This window comes from Dermacentor albipictus, unplaced genomic scaffold (genome assembly GCF_038994185.2).
Source record: "Dermacentor albipictus isolate Rhodes 1998 colony unplaced genomic scaffold, USDA_Dalb.pri_finalv2 scaffold_186, whole genome shotgun sequence".
NCBI lineage: Eukaryota > Metazoa > Arthropoda > Arachnida > Ixodida > Ixodidae > Dermacentor > Dermacentor albipictus.
The window spans coordinates 69057-84000 of record NW_027225740.1 but is presented as its reverse complement, the minus strand read 5'-3'; the positions used below and the strand labels follow the sequence as shown (position 1 = coordinate 84000).

The 14944-nt window shown below is 49.4% G+C and overlaps 2 long non-coding RNA genes across 3 annotated transcripts in view; one reads left to right on the top strand and one right to left on the bottom strand.

The window, feature by feature from the left end:
* Nucleotides 1-2125: 2125 nt before the first annotated feature.
* LOC139053752 (uncharacterized) lies at nucleotides 2126-10878 on the bottom strand. Its single transcript, XR_011510744.1, has 3 exons — nucleotides 9596-10878; nucleotides 9187-9464; nucleotides 2126-2273 (listed from the first exon to the last, which is right to left on the bottom strand). It is a non-coding gene; the product is annotated as an uncharacterized lncRNA (long non-coding RNA).
* A 1171-nt stretch (nucleotides 10879-12049) lies between these two features.
* The window catches only part of LOC139053753 (uncharacterized), a 33365-nt gene continuing 30470 nt past the window's right edge, over nucleotides 12050-14944 (top strand). Inside the window, exons 1-2 of one of the 2 annotated variants that reach the window (XR_011510758.1) lie at nucleotides 12050-12299; nucleotides 13712-13862. This is a non-coding gene — a long non-coding RNA (uncharacterized lncRNA). The remainder of the gene's footprint in view (nucleotides 12300-13711; nucleotides 13863-14944) is intronic. The other variant, XR_011510757.1, reaches the window with a different exon arrangement.

Genomic DNA, 14944 nt, shown 5'->3' with positions numbered 1-14944 from the left:
CTTTGGAACAAACACGTGCATGAGAGTGTGCTTAAGTGTTACCTGTCAAGACTGGGAGCACCAAGGCAACTTGTGCAGTAAAGGCATGGGCAGTACGAGCCCACAGATTTTGCTAAGTGTGGCTGAGGTGATGCGTCTAGATTTCACTATGAAGAGAGCCAAATAAAAGGTTGCCTATCCATCATACCTATTCTGGAGTCTTTTCTTGAGCTTTTCTAAAACATTAAGCTCAGCGTGTACACTTTATCACAGCATAATTATTACATGTGATATAAAACATTGTATTGTGCAGTTTCTCCAACTCTTCGTGAAGGCATCTATCCATACATTAAACAGGAATAGGCTCAATGTTGACATATCTCCACAGTAGGATCTCCAGGACCTCGTACTGTCACAATGCATCACAGACATTATTTAAGTGAACTCCAGAAGTGAAGCTCTTCGTTAACATTGGCTAAAATTGTATTTTTATATAGCAAAGTGATCATGCATAAATCTGTAAGTCATGACAGAACACTTCGTTTCTCACGGACTTTAGTTTACAATTGTTTTCAAGATCAGGAAAATTGTGCAGTGTGCTAGTTGGTTCAACATACTTAACACTGTTGTGCGGAGTGACGAAGGGACAGGACTTGAGCGAGAAAACAATAGACACCTGAGCACAAACTATCAACTGGTGATTATCACAAGGCAATGATTCTGCTGAAAAGTAGGAACCAAAGGAAAAGACAAGTCGTGGAAGCATACAACCTCAAGGTGGACCCACAGGGCTCATGTGTCAGTCCGCCGTCTATTTCACTCAGCAATAAAGAGATTAGCATAATCACTGACAATAGAGGGTGTAGGTAGACCGGGAAGAGGACTCCTGTGCATGCGTGTAGGCTTTATGTATGCTTCACTTGCAGAAAAATAAACCAGTTCATAGTTTGCGCTCAGGTGTCATGTGTTGTTTTCTCGCTCAAATCCTGACCCTTCATCGCTCTGCGCAACAGTGTTAAGTTTTCAGGTTGTTCACTATGTGATGTAGGAAGGGTAAAATTGATGGGAAATCCCAATATTCTTGGGCATATCGCGAAAAATATGGCCCAAGTCAAGTGTCATTTTAGGCTTCACTGTCCCCTTATATAGGGCAAATAGTAATAGTTTGAATTCTATGGACGCTGGTTGCTTTTTCTGACTTAACCTAGGCAGTGCTCAGCTCTCAGTTGAAAGGAACAGGTAAACAGGAGGACTTGCCACATAAGCAGAAGGTAGCACTCCAGACTTAAGCTTAATATACTGCGTGCTTCCACAGCCCTAGGGGGCTAGTCTGTAAGTGTTGACTAAGTGGACTGTCCATTCCAGTACACGCTGAATGAATAGAGCACGAGAGCCCATGGTGATGATTGCCACTTGCTGTACCAGCTTATAGCTCTACCTAATCAATGTGTGCTGAAACAGTCCACTTAGTGGATCCTTACAGAATCCTTCCCTAGACTGATGTTTATGTTGGTAGGTTGCAAGTATTGCACTTTCTTTCCTTTGATGTAGGCAGTTCCCATATGGATGCAATTTAACATATTGTATTCATATTGCCTTTGGTCTATACATATCTAATTCATGCTTATAACCAGGCCTACAAGCTCTTGTCCTGCATATTTATATAGCCTTCTTATTGGAGAATGGAGTCATTTTCCATTATACCCTCAAGCACTTGAAGTAAACACTGCAATAACCCCAAGGGAGGGGGGACAGTAACGCAAAAACCTTACTGGGCTTGTGGTGCTGCTGAAGGATGCACACATACCATTTATGCTAAAATTCCCAGCAGACATTCCAAAGTTTGTACGAGTTCGACTTTAGCTGGCTAAACTGAATGATTCATATTGAAGGCAATTCCTGCAACATTTGGTCAAACTGAATGAAACTGGACAGCACAATTAGCTGTATTCATCTACCATTTATACGACTGCTGCCCCGAGCATTTTGCCTGTTACTTTGCCTTTCGTTTCTGTACTATCAAGTTCAAGTACACATGTACTTTATCACTGTACAAGTAGAATGGCTTCAAGGCTTTTCCTGGGCATTCAACAGTCACTATTTATTCCTATAAACCTTCCTGCATGTGAAGGCAAAAGAAACTTATTAATTCATGCTGGAAGTATAAAAAGACAGGTATTTGCACAGAAAATGTTTATTTTGAGCACCGAGGTTCTTGCTGATGTAGATATGGTGCTGGCTCCCTCCTTGCCCGAAGCATGTGCTTGCTGTACACAGCACCAGATGATGGCTTCCTAGGTCAAAAGATCAAAGTGAAATAAGAGGCATTTTGTTTTAGCCCCGGAAAGAAAAAGCAGGATTGAGACATTAACATGTATAAAAAATACTTGCCTAAAGAAAAATTAATACACAAGCAAATTCACTAAAGAGGTTCACTTTCAAGAGCGAAAGTATGGTTACGATGAAAATTACAAGGAAGCTTCACTGCTCATTGAGGTTTCGGTTCAGTAGTTGTTGAGCCACGAGGGTTAGCATGCTACATCTTGCATATTATGTTTTGTAGAACAATATTGCACTTTGAACAATGTAGTGCCTATTTAAATGAACTGACAAGGAACGCTGAAACTCCAGGCTAGTTTGGTCTGCACAAGATATGATACAGACACTGTACTGCATTCATTTAGTGTTTTTATCACTGATCTCGTGCACAAAGGTCATTCACACCTATCCTACATGAAACGCAGTTACTTCTTTGAAGCTTCATCTAGTCCTTGAATTTGCTGCATGCTTATGTCTAAGGGAGTTCGTTTGGTTCCTGTTAATGTAGTACATCTAAGCAACTGTTATCAAATGCCCATAGTGTTCCCTTGCATGTACGAAACATTTTTGGCCCTTTCAATGCACAATACTCATTACATTTGACACTTGGGACTCGTGCAAGGCGCCATTTAGTATTATATGCTTGTCCACATCTGATAATACTTTCATAGCTGGGTCATTCCCATGCCAAATGCCTTGGTTATTACTGTGACCATCTCACACTTTTCCTTTAGAATCTTCTTGTCCACTTTTAAGGAAGCACCCCACGACACAATGTCTCCATCCTAGTGGTGCTATGGAGTTAACTTATGTGCTAGTTGTAGCAGATGACGTCAACTGAAAGCCACTGAAGATAAAACTCTCTGCGACAATTCCTTTTACACAAAAAATGCAAACAATACAGAATACTCAAAATGTAGTTATCTGGCAAGACTGGCTGCATCCATCATCTTTGTTTGGCGCAATTCTGAGGTGGCTCCATGTTACAAGACGCTTGGCGATTATTGCCATGTGACTGTTTGGGACTCTATAAAACACAAGAATTGCCTTACTCCGGCCTTTCTCTTTGTGCAGCGGCCAAGGTTATTATTCATCCAATCGCACAGTGTCCTGTTCGTGTGTCCATAGACTAAATTCTTCACCACATTGTTTTTGCGGTATTTCGTGAGTGACCCATGAACTCATCTTGGGGTGGGACTTCTTATCTTTGGCGTTTGCTTCTATCTCTTGTCGTCAGCACCTCACACAACTGGATGATGCCACTGGCAATTCTCTTCCTAACCACGAAGAATGCATTCGTCTCGTCACCTCTTCCGATTACGTTCTTTGGCCACCTAGAGAAAAGATTATAGGTGTCAACTCCTGTAACATTGTGGATGGCGGTGTATTCATTCCACCCTATGACCATACCCTATCTCGAGCAATTCTGATTACCCCTGGCCTTATTCGCTTCTCTGAGGGGTCTGCATTGCTTACTGCAATAAACCAAATCGAACCCCAACTGTTGCCTCGTGGATCAACTGTCACTTGAGCTGTTGACACTCATGTCGTTGCAATTGTCACGAAGACAGCTCAGTGTGTTCTTGCGTCTGTTACCGTGCGCTGAACAAAATCGTGCGCAAAGATGTTCACCCCGTGTCACGGATGGATGATGCACTAGATTCACTCCACGGTGCTGAGTATTTTTATAGCCTTGACTTTAGACCAGGCTACTGGCAAATACCGATGTCCAAATCCGACAAAGCAAAAACGACATTTGCTACCCCTGATGGGCTCTACGAGTTCAGTGCGATGCCTTTTGGACTCTGCAATGTGCCTGCCACATTCGAACGCATGATCGATAAGTCTTGTGTGGCTTGAAATGGAAAACCTGTCTGTGCTATCTCGACGACATTGTGTTTTCAACCATGTTCTCACAACATTTGCAACAGCTTGATGAAGTCCTTGCCTGTCTTGCAAATGCTGGTTTGCAGCTCAACACACGCACACGCGCGTGCGCGCGCGCGCACATACACACACACACACACACACAAATGCAGTTTGGCCAGCAAGGCCATCAAAGTTCTGGGGCACATAGTCTGCAAAGAAGGTATTCGTCCGGACCCCGAGAAGCTTACTGCCATCCTCGAATTTTGTGTCCACTGCGTCAAAAAGACATGCACAGTTTTCTTGGACTTGCTTCTTCCGGCACTTCATATGCAACTTCGCTACACTTACGTCTCCGCTCCATCAACTCCTCCCCAGTAATGCACCCTTTGTTTCGTCCGACGAATGTGAACATGCTTTCCTGCTTTTGCAACATGCCTTGACGTCAGACCCAGTACTGCGCCACTTTGATCCAACCGCGCCCACCATCTTTCACACCGACGCTAGCAGTCAGTCTCGATGCCATTCTACTACAATGCGACAACACATTCCGCGAACGAGTAATTGCTTAGGCTAGTCGTGCACTAACCAGTGCAGAAAATTACTACACCATAACCAAGCAGGAGTGCTTTGCTGTTGGGCCGTGCTAAAATTTCACCCATGTCTTCATGGCCGCCATTTCACAGTTGTTACCGACCATAACACACTGTGCTGGCTTTCATCGCTAAAGAATTTATCAGGTCACCTGGGTTGCTGTGTGCTTCACCTACAGGAGTACGATTTCAATGTCACCTACAGGGCTGCAAAGAAGCATCAAGACACCAATGCTCTCTCTTGCTACCCTCTGCCGAATCATGACGATTCACCATAACCTCTCCGCGATTGTGTACGTCCTGAGTCCTCTTCATCGGCTTTACCCATTGTAGCCCTCGAATGGCTAAGACACAACAGCCCATCTGTCCTTGTGTCCCACTAACGCATCGACCCATACTGCTGAACTATTCTCCAACGCATGGAAGATTCTTCGTCACCTCCAAACGCCTGACTTCGTCGACAACTTAATCAATTCAAGCTGCACAATGGGGTTTTACATCGCAACATTTATCACATCGATGGCAACAAATGGGTCCCGGTCATACCATGTTCTCTGCAATGTGAGGTGCTTGAAGCCTTTCACGATCATGCGATGACTGGTCCTCTAGGCTACCACAAGACTTACAACAGAATATGAAGTTGCTGCTCCTGGCCTGGCCCATCTTCAGCCGTTGCGAAGTATGCTGCACCCTGCGTTCATTGTCAAAGCAAGCCCAACAGCTCCTTCTGGCTCTTTACAACCTCTGCCTTGTCCCGCTTCGCCTTTTGAAGTAGTTGGAATAGACTTGTACGGTCCTCTTCCCATGATCTCACATGGAAATCGTTGGATTGCAACGGCCATAGACCATCCAACACGCTATGCGGAGACAGCATCTCTACCATCCTGGACTGCTGCTGAAGTCGCCGATTTCTTCCTACACAACATTATCTTACACCGCAGCGCTCCGCGCGTTCTCCTCAGTGACCGCAGCAGTCTTTCTCTCTTCTATCCTTACCGAAGTTCTGTGCGCCTCTAACACAATTCGCAAGACGACTTCCAGTTACCATCCGCAGACCAACAGCTTGATGATTGCGATGTACAGTCACGTGCAATATGAATTGCAACACCGGTGCCCGTGGTCGAAGGGGTTCCAAGGCTGTACGGCTGTGCAGACAACACATGGTAAGTTCCAGACCGAAACACAGCTTCAATTAGTGGTGTCTATTAAACTGCTATTTCGAATGTCAGAGCTGCTGCGCAGCCGTGGAGCCCCTTCAACAACGAACAAGAGTGTTGCAAGTCATATTGCATGCGACTGTACATCTACCCTGGCCACACGAACGGGGATGCAATCCTGTCGTTCATGACATTCGCCTATAACATGGCTACGCAACGTACCACTGGCTGTTCACCAAGTTTCATTCTTGATGTATCATTCCTTTTGACTCCTGTACCCCCTTCAGTTCCTTTCTTGGAACAGTTTGTGTCTCGCCTCGCAGAGTGCAGACGCCTCGCCCCGCTTAACACCGACGTCTCCCAGGACGCTCGCAAGTTTCGTTACGACTCGACCCACTGTGCTGTAACTTTTTCTCCTGGTGACAAAGTTCTTTGGACTCGTCGGGCAGCGAGCACAACCTGTGACACCCATGTGGCCACAGTGACGAGAGGCGGCCTGCGCAGCTGGCCGGTTGGGGTCATCAGGTTGTCGCCGGCCATCCACTGATTATATTGTTCACAGACACGGTCTTTAACAGGCTTGTTGAGCACGACGTCCAGTGGCTGAAGTGTTGACGTCATGCCTCCCGGAATGACGGCGAGTTATGTCCTCCCGTCGCGGAGTGCCAGCTTCAATCCTGCGGTCAAGTGCCCGCGAAAGGCATCCAAGACGAGCATGCTCGGACACCGCAAGAGTGCCCCTGGTTGCCGATTCCAGACGGTCTTAATCCAATTGAGCATGAGGGCCTCGTCCATATAGCCCTTTTCATTCACGCGAACGACATCCTGTGGGAAAGCCTCTTTCGGCAGCATCTTCCCCTTGAATATTATGTATGGGGGCAGCTTTCTGCCATCTGCAGTACACGCGAGCATCACCGTGAATGCTCGTTCCCCGTAGAAAGAAGCTCGTCTTCTTTTGTGCCGCGTTCGCACACTGTGGTGAGCGACGGCATGTCGAACCACACCGGCATTTCATCAGCGTTGCCGATCTGTACCAACATGTAGCCATGCTGCTGCCGGAGACGGATAACATAGCGCTGGAATTCGACCAACTTGTCCTCGTATGCCTCTGGCTGCTTCTGCCAGATTGATTTGCGCTGTCGAAGTGCGAATCCCTTGCGTTGCATGAAGCGACGAACCCAATAAATGGAGCCCTTGAATGCAACCCCTTGGGCAGTCCGGGCAGTCCGGAGTCCGGAGTCCCCTTGGGCAGCCCTTGGGCAGTCCGGATTCTCGGGCGATCTCAATAGCTTTGATGCAGATGAGTTCTGCTGCGACTGGCAAAGATCTGGCACGATGCTCGCGGACAAAATCCGCCACCCTGTCTTTGAGCTCCGGGTGCACTGCGCCATAGAATAAAGAACTTCGTCAGAATAAAGAACCGCGCAGCGCCCTTGGGCCGCGTCGGTCACCAAGGGGGCGATAACAATGTGGATGCCGAAAGGTCTGCGCTCCTACATGCTGCCAGACGACTATTCATGCTGTGCCAAGGGCCGGTATGTAAGTCAAGGGGTGAACTTTTAGTAATATTTTTGGGAAAAAACCTCAACCTATATTCCGCACTATACGGTACTCGCACTGCTGGAGACATATGCCGTGGTCGAGAACCTACGGCTTCCCGACTACTCGGGTGCCACCACCTGTGCCACACGCAGTTGCACTGCGGCACCCTGCCTAGATGGAGTCCATAAGCCAGGAAAGCCACGCACGGCAATCTATGTCCGCAGCACCCTGGCGCGTGCTCTTCTACCTGTTGCTGACATCGCCGGTGGCCCCTTGGAGTCATGCGCCGTTGTGGTACGCCTTGGCAGCCAGGACACGGCTGTGGCGAGCATCTGCATCCGTCCAGGAAAGCCGTGGGATCCCTCCAGCCTTATCCAGCTGGCTGTTCGCCTTAATGGGCATGCAGTCCTGTGCAGTGACTTCAACGCACACCACACGGATTGGGGAAGCCGCAGCTGCACCCGCTGAGGCAAAGGCCTCACAGATGCCATCAGCTGAGCTGGCCTGCTGACCTTGGAACACCAGGGAGCCCACCTACGTCTACCGCAGAGCTCGCACGGCCATTGACCTCTCCCTCAACACTGAGCAGTGCTCCTACTCCTGGGCCACAACTTCGGACAAATGGGGGTCTGACCACTTCCCTATTGTGATCAGCCCCAGGTCTGGGAGAAGGCCTAGGTCAAGAACTTACGTCACAGACTGGTCCCTGTTCCGGAAGCACTGCAGCAAGTTGGACGATGGCCGTGACTTCCTGAGCGCCATCGTGGATTGTGCTCAGGCTGCCACCGTTCAGTGCTCTACCCAACCAGATACCCCCGCTCCGGACCTCCACCTGCTCAACATTCGTGCCTCCAGGCGCCATATGGAGCGTGGAGCAATCCGGACGGGCAAGGCAGAGCATTGGACCGAGTACAGACGTGCAGATGCCTGCTGCAGACGCCAAGCCCGGCGCAGGAGGAGCCTCTGCTCTGCCATCGAGGGCAGGTCCAGGGGACCCCTGGCTTGGAGACTGCTCAAATCCCTCACCAGCAGGAGAGGAAGCCTACAACCTGTCCTCGCCGTGGCCATCACGCTGAGCATCAGCGAAGAGGCCCTTGCGGAGCTCCTCGCCAACCAGTTTGCGCTGGCTGTACCACGCACTGCAGCCATCCTGAAGGTAGGGCAGCCTTCCGTCAGCCTGCCTAGCTGCCTGCACAACCACCACACAGGGTCTTCGCTTCTGTAAATGGCCTGTCATCCAGTCTTGGGAGCCTGGCCTCACAGTTCATTGGCCCAGAAAGCAGTCCGAGCGCTTTTTCGCTGCCTGAGGGCAACAGACTTGAGTGCCCGACTATAGACATCCTACACTTAAGTTCTCTCTCTTCCTCTTTCACTCCCCATTCCCCTCCCCACGTGTAGGGTAGCAAACTGGACTCAGCCTGGTTAACCTCCCTGCCTTTCCGTCTTCCCTTCTCTCTCACCACCCAGGGTGGCCATCGAGCCAGGTTATGGCTATCTACCAGGACCCGCTGACGCTGCACGAGCTCCAAGCATCGCAGTGCACCAGGAGCCCAGTGCACCAGGAACCCAAATGCTTTGCAACCTGGCCGCCAGCGAGCAGCTGCACCTGCTTGACTGCTTGAACATCTGGCAGTCAGGGCAGGTGCCTGAGTCATGGCGCACAGCCTACGTGGCCCCCATCCTGAAGGCCGGCTGAAAAACGTGAGCTCCTATCGGCCAGTCTCACTCACCTCTGCTGCTTGCAAGCTGATGGAGGCCATTGCTTTCTGGCCGATGAGCAGATAGGCTTCCGGCGGAGCTGATGCAGTGCGGACTCCATCGTGGAAGAGGCCAAGGCCTGCGGTGACGCCGTGCTCCTGGTGCTTATCGGCATGAAGGGGGCCTTTGACGGCCTGCCCTATCCAGTCGTTCAGCAGGCCCTGGACCTATTTGGTAGAGGGCGTCCCACAAGGATCAGTGGTGAGCCCTTTCCTGTTCAACCTGGCCCGACTGCCTGCTGTCCTGCAGACTGACCCCCACAACCACGTGAATACCTCCATCAACGCGGACCACATCGCCCTATGTGTGCGAAATCCACCACACAGCCGCAGCAGTGCGCGCTCGGCTCTGCAAAGAGCCCTCGACACTGCCGCTGCTTACCTGATCTGCATTGGCCTTGCCATCTCGGCAAGGAAGACGGAGGCCATGCTGCTCCACCCAAGAGCAACCGCCCGCTGCACAGCTGCAACTGGAAGGCGACCTTGAAGCCCGGCAGTGACGTACCCGGGGCTACACGTTCATCACCGGCTGACCTGGCTGCCTGCTGTCAAGACCCTGCATGTCCAGGTCCTCCGGGTCCACAGGGCAGTCTCCCAGCTTGTTGCCCGAGGACAGAGCTGCACCACTAGGTGGGCTCTGCGGCTGTACCATGCAGTAGCCACCTCACGCCTGCGGTACGTCCTCCCACTCGTGGCACTACCACGTGCCCGTCTCAAGAAGCTGGAGCTGCTGCATAGGGCCGAGATTAGGTTCTGCCTGGGCGCTCCCTGCAGCTCTGAAATCGCTGCAACCTTGGCCGAGGCAGGAGCATGGTCCCCATCACTCCTGTCACAGCCCACATTCTACAATCAGCCACAGCTGTGCACATCGCTGAATGACACTGCGTTCAGGAATATCGGTCACATACCGACCGCACACACAACCCCCATCACATCTGCACTGAGCATTACGCTGCGGAGAAAGCTTATCAGTGAATGGCTACTGACAGCGCAGCGAAATTTTGGTTCTAAAGCAATTTTTCCCGACCGTGCAATGAGGCCGCAATGCGAGACCGCAACGAGGCCGCAATTTGGTGACTTTATTCACTACCGCCCTTAGCCGGCAGATCTGAACCATGCATCAGGAATGTGCATTTCCATTGGGGAACAATAGAAACTCTTATTTAGGCTAAACAAGCGCGCGTACGTACGTACTTACATGCCGCACTCGGGACATCTGCCATTCAAATATTCTGCCATGTAGCAGCACCGTAACCAAGTAATGTTACTGTTACGTGCTTCTGACAAAGACTCTAAATAACTCTGAAGGAGCGCAGTACCGTGTAATATACGTTCTCTGCATTAGGACACTGTAGCACTGGCTGGCCGGTGTGGCGGTCCCTGCAATGCATCACAAAAGCTCGTGAGGAACCTGGCTATAAAGTATCATCACAGAACACCTATATATGGCATCATGCAGTCGAAAGATTAGCTACGCGTAGTAGATGCACATCAAACGCAAAGACGAAGTATACTTACGAGAAGCAAAAGCCCGAAAAATAAGCGATCCACCGCTTCGTGCACTCCGAGCCTGCCATATGCCATATTATGCCGCCAAAAAGGCCGAATGTGACATCACGGACGTGAAAAAACAAAAACCGGATGTGGCGTCCCGGACGTGACGTTTGGGTGAACCTAACGCTTGCGCTGCGTTCACCGGGTGAACGCAGACACTTTCGCAAAAATAGAGAGTTTTAGCTTGAGCGTTTTTACGGCCAGTGGGGCGGAGCGGGCGAGCGGATACACCAGCGGAGAGGCGCGCGAGAAAATAGTTTTAGCCGGGCGGATCGCCCGTCTTTTCGAGCGGAGTAGAGTCACTTGCTCTGCTGCTCTACCTATTGGTCACAATTCGAGTTAGAGTGAAAAGAATATCAATTAAACCTGCTAATAATGCGCTGAAACTGTTTAATAAAGGTAGGTTATGTGTTTTTAGTTAGTTATTTGGTTAAACTTCTAAACGGGCCTGAGCAGCGGTCGCCGTCGACAACGCAGCAGCGCCGGCGCTTGTGTTGACGGCTGCCATCTTGAATACCCATACACGCCCGCGCGCTTTTACGCACGCTCGCGCGCTGCCTATCGCTCCGCTGGAGAGGGCTTCCCAGCGGGCGTAAGCTGCGCTCCGTAAAAACGCTGGCCGGCCCAGCGACGTGCGCATGCGCAGTGGCGTCTGCGCTCGTCCGCTCCGCTCCGCTGGCCGTAAAAACGCGCAAGCTAAAACTCTCTAATAGAGAGTTTTAGTATTGGGGACGCAAGGCGTTGGGGCCCCAAGCGCTTGGGTGCGTTTGCGTTTGCGTACGCAAGCAGAAACGTGTTATAGGTTAGCGGCCCCAAGCGCAAACCGCAATGAGGTCGCATGCGCTCGCAGCACCACCAACGTCTCATCGTTGCTGCGTTATCATGTTATAAAATATGAAATGAAGCATATGAAGTAAAGTACATTAAACTCTTTTTATTAGAAGCAGTTAATAGAGAGGTTTACAGCGTCCGGTAATCGGGTAAACACAGGCTGGGGCGTTGGGGCGGAGCCATGAACTAGAGCGTCCCGCATGGTGCTGCCACCTAGTGGCGCAAAGCTGAAACAGACAAAAACAGCTAATATTGCAGTAACCAAGTGTATTCTACTTTGCTGCGGGTATAAATTTTTGGCAGCAACACAATTAAGCCAGTGCCGATAATTTACACCAGCAGCGAAGTAGAATAGACTTGGTTACAGCAATATTAGCTGCTTTTGTCGATTTGAGCTTTGCGCCGCCAGGTGGATGCACTAAGCAGGACGCTCCCGTTTATACGAGACGGTCATTTGCGGAATCGCCAGCTGCGAGAGAGAAAATCTGGGGGCGTTTGCGCCCTAAGTTTCTCCCTTTGCCTAGGTACCACGGAGGAGAAGTTTCTTTGCTCGTTTTGTATGCGTTTGTCCCTAGGCGAGCCGGCATTCTGCCATGTGTCGGCTGGCGATTCCTTCACGTCGATGTCTGTGTTCTTGACGAAGCCGTGCGTGCCGTGCGTCGTCCACAAGTTCTCCTCCTGCGTCTCCGTGGATGTTGCTGGTAGGTTTGTTGCACTTTTTGTCGCAACGGTAACATGCGTAACGTGCGACGGGATCAGTGAATCATTGATCAGTGAACCTGTGATATCGAGGATCAATCGGACAACTTTAACCATAGCATTTCGCCGTGTCCATCATGCGTTGGTTGTCAGTGCATACTGTACCCTTCAAGAGATTCGCCTGAACATGCATGTCTGCATGTTGAAACATATTTAGCACCCTGTAGCTAGGAAAAGCGAAAGTCGTTATGCAATTTATGGTCGTAGACCACTCTAAAAGGTGATGGCGGCCGCAGTGTTCCGACTGGCGTTATAGAAGTGGCGGGGTGCTTTTTTCGTCCCGACGATATAATGGATTTTCACCAGTACTGCGATAGGACGGTATACGTCACCGGCAAACGGAGCCCTCACGAGAGCTCCTGAGCTTACAATGACGATCTGTCTAAATGTACGTCCGATCCTGGCCACGGCGGCCGCATTTCGATGGGGGCGAAATGCGAAAACACCCGTGTGCTTAGATTTAGGTGCACGTTAAAGAACCCCAGGTGGTCGAAATTTACGGAGTCCTCCACTACAGCGTGCCTCATAATCAGAAAGTGGTTTTGGCGCGTAAAACCCCATACTTTAATTTAAATGTACTACGTCCGACGTGCCTGCTTCGCTAGCTCTGCGGCTCCCGCTTACCGATTTATTGCACATGGTTTTGCTGAAGAACCTTTATTTATATCGAAGGGGATATGCCAGTGGTCTACACTATGGCCCCTACTCCTCGCCCTGGAAGAGACACAAAACATCTTTAATGTGACGAAAGATGGCTCATTAAATCAATAATCCGCCATCACCAACTCGGCACGAGCGCCGCACGGGCGAGAAAGTCTTTCCGACGTACACCCACTTTAGCAGTACATTTCAACTCGACATAGGTCACAGATTTCCAGAAGCACAGGCTGGTACACTTGGCTCACTGTAGCCAAGTGTACCAGCCTATTACTGCCATTTTTATGAGACACCTACTGCTGCTATCCCTTGCCACAACTGCGCGTTCACTTCTTTAACAGCGCCAGGACTGATGCTTGGCATCAGTAGCATTCGTGACAGAAAATGCTTGCTCTTTGGCAACTGATGACCCAATTAATTTGCTACTTTCTTCTGAAATTTGTGCTCATAAGTGCTGCTCTTGTTGTCACTGTCAAACTGATCTCCTTTGTGTGATCCCTTGTACTTTTTCTGTACCCTTCTCCCTGCACATGCTTGATCACTTTTTGTTGCTCTTCCCTGTCGCCATTCCTCTACAGTGGCACTGTCTTTTGCTATATGTGCCTGGCTGTCTATTGCTTATGCCGCATGTTCACTGTAATGATTTCCTTCGCCAGATACGTGAATTATTAATTGCTAAAAAAACTTTTATCTGCAGGGTCTCCTGGAAATTCATCCACAGCTGGAAACCAATATTGTGCTTCATCCCAGACCACAGCTTATCTCCACATCAAAGCCTTTACATCTCCAGTCTCACTCACGTTCGCTCTGAACAGAAAAAAAAAAGAACAGTTGCTGCACTTCACAAGGCAAGAATCCATCTCATCATTTTCTCCTGCGGGGGGGGGGGGGGGGGGGTATTCTGTAAGAGTACACCTAGTGGGCTGTCCATTTCGGCCACTGCTGATTGGATTCAGCTGTGAGAGGAGGAGACCAGCAGCCCTAGCCAATCAGTAGCGGCCAAAATGGACAGTCCACTAGGTCGGCTCTTACGGAATACTTCTCCCCACCCCCCTGCTCACCACATCTTGCCTGCTGGGTTTCTCTTGTCATGTATGACTTCGCACATACTTTTCGTTCATGTTCTCCTTTCTGCTTTGTCACTACACCTAAGCTTTTTTTGTCGTTGTTCAAGCAATAGCTCTTCATTGCCATTGCTATTTTCTCGGCCTTCACGTATTCTATGGCAGTCACTAGCGTCATACTTACTAATCAGTGCGGAAATAACGGAAGACACACAGAAGGGCACAGGACGAGGGCTTTCTAATAACTGAAATTTATTGAACACTAGCATCAAATGTCTCTTACCTTTGGTTGCTCCATATAACTTGCTAAAAATGCAATAGAAATTTTTATCATAGGGCATTCAATCTTGGAGCATATTTAAATTATAGCTATTTGCTTTGTGATGAAATATTGCTTTGGTAAAAAACAACTAATTAACTTGGCAAGTTGTTTCCAAAGACTGCATCCTTTGCATGTCCAAATGTCCACACCTTCCAAGTTCCTAAAGAACTTCACAGCTTCAAAGGCTTTTGCTTCATAATTTTGCAGCTTAATTTGGCATTTTATCCCCGTTGTTCATCTCGTTAATGTGGCTGTTGTGTGACGGTACCGAGCTTATGACTTAGACCTTAGCATGAAGCAATGCTTAAAAACTGTTGTGCTCTTACACGCTTTATCAAATCACTGCTTTGTTTTAATGTTACTGGTGCTGTGGCTTTGGTGTTGGCTGCGAAACCCAAGGCCGTGGGATCAAATCCAAGCCCCTGCGGCCACATTTCGATCGGGGCAAAATGCAAAAAATGCTGTGCGCCATGTATTGGGTGCACGTTAAACCCAGGCGCTCAGAATTAATCCAGAGTTTCTCACTATTGCATCCCTCATCATC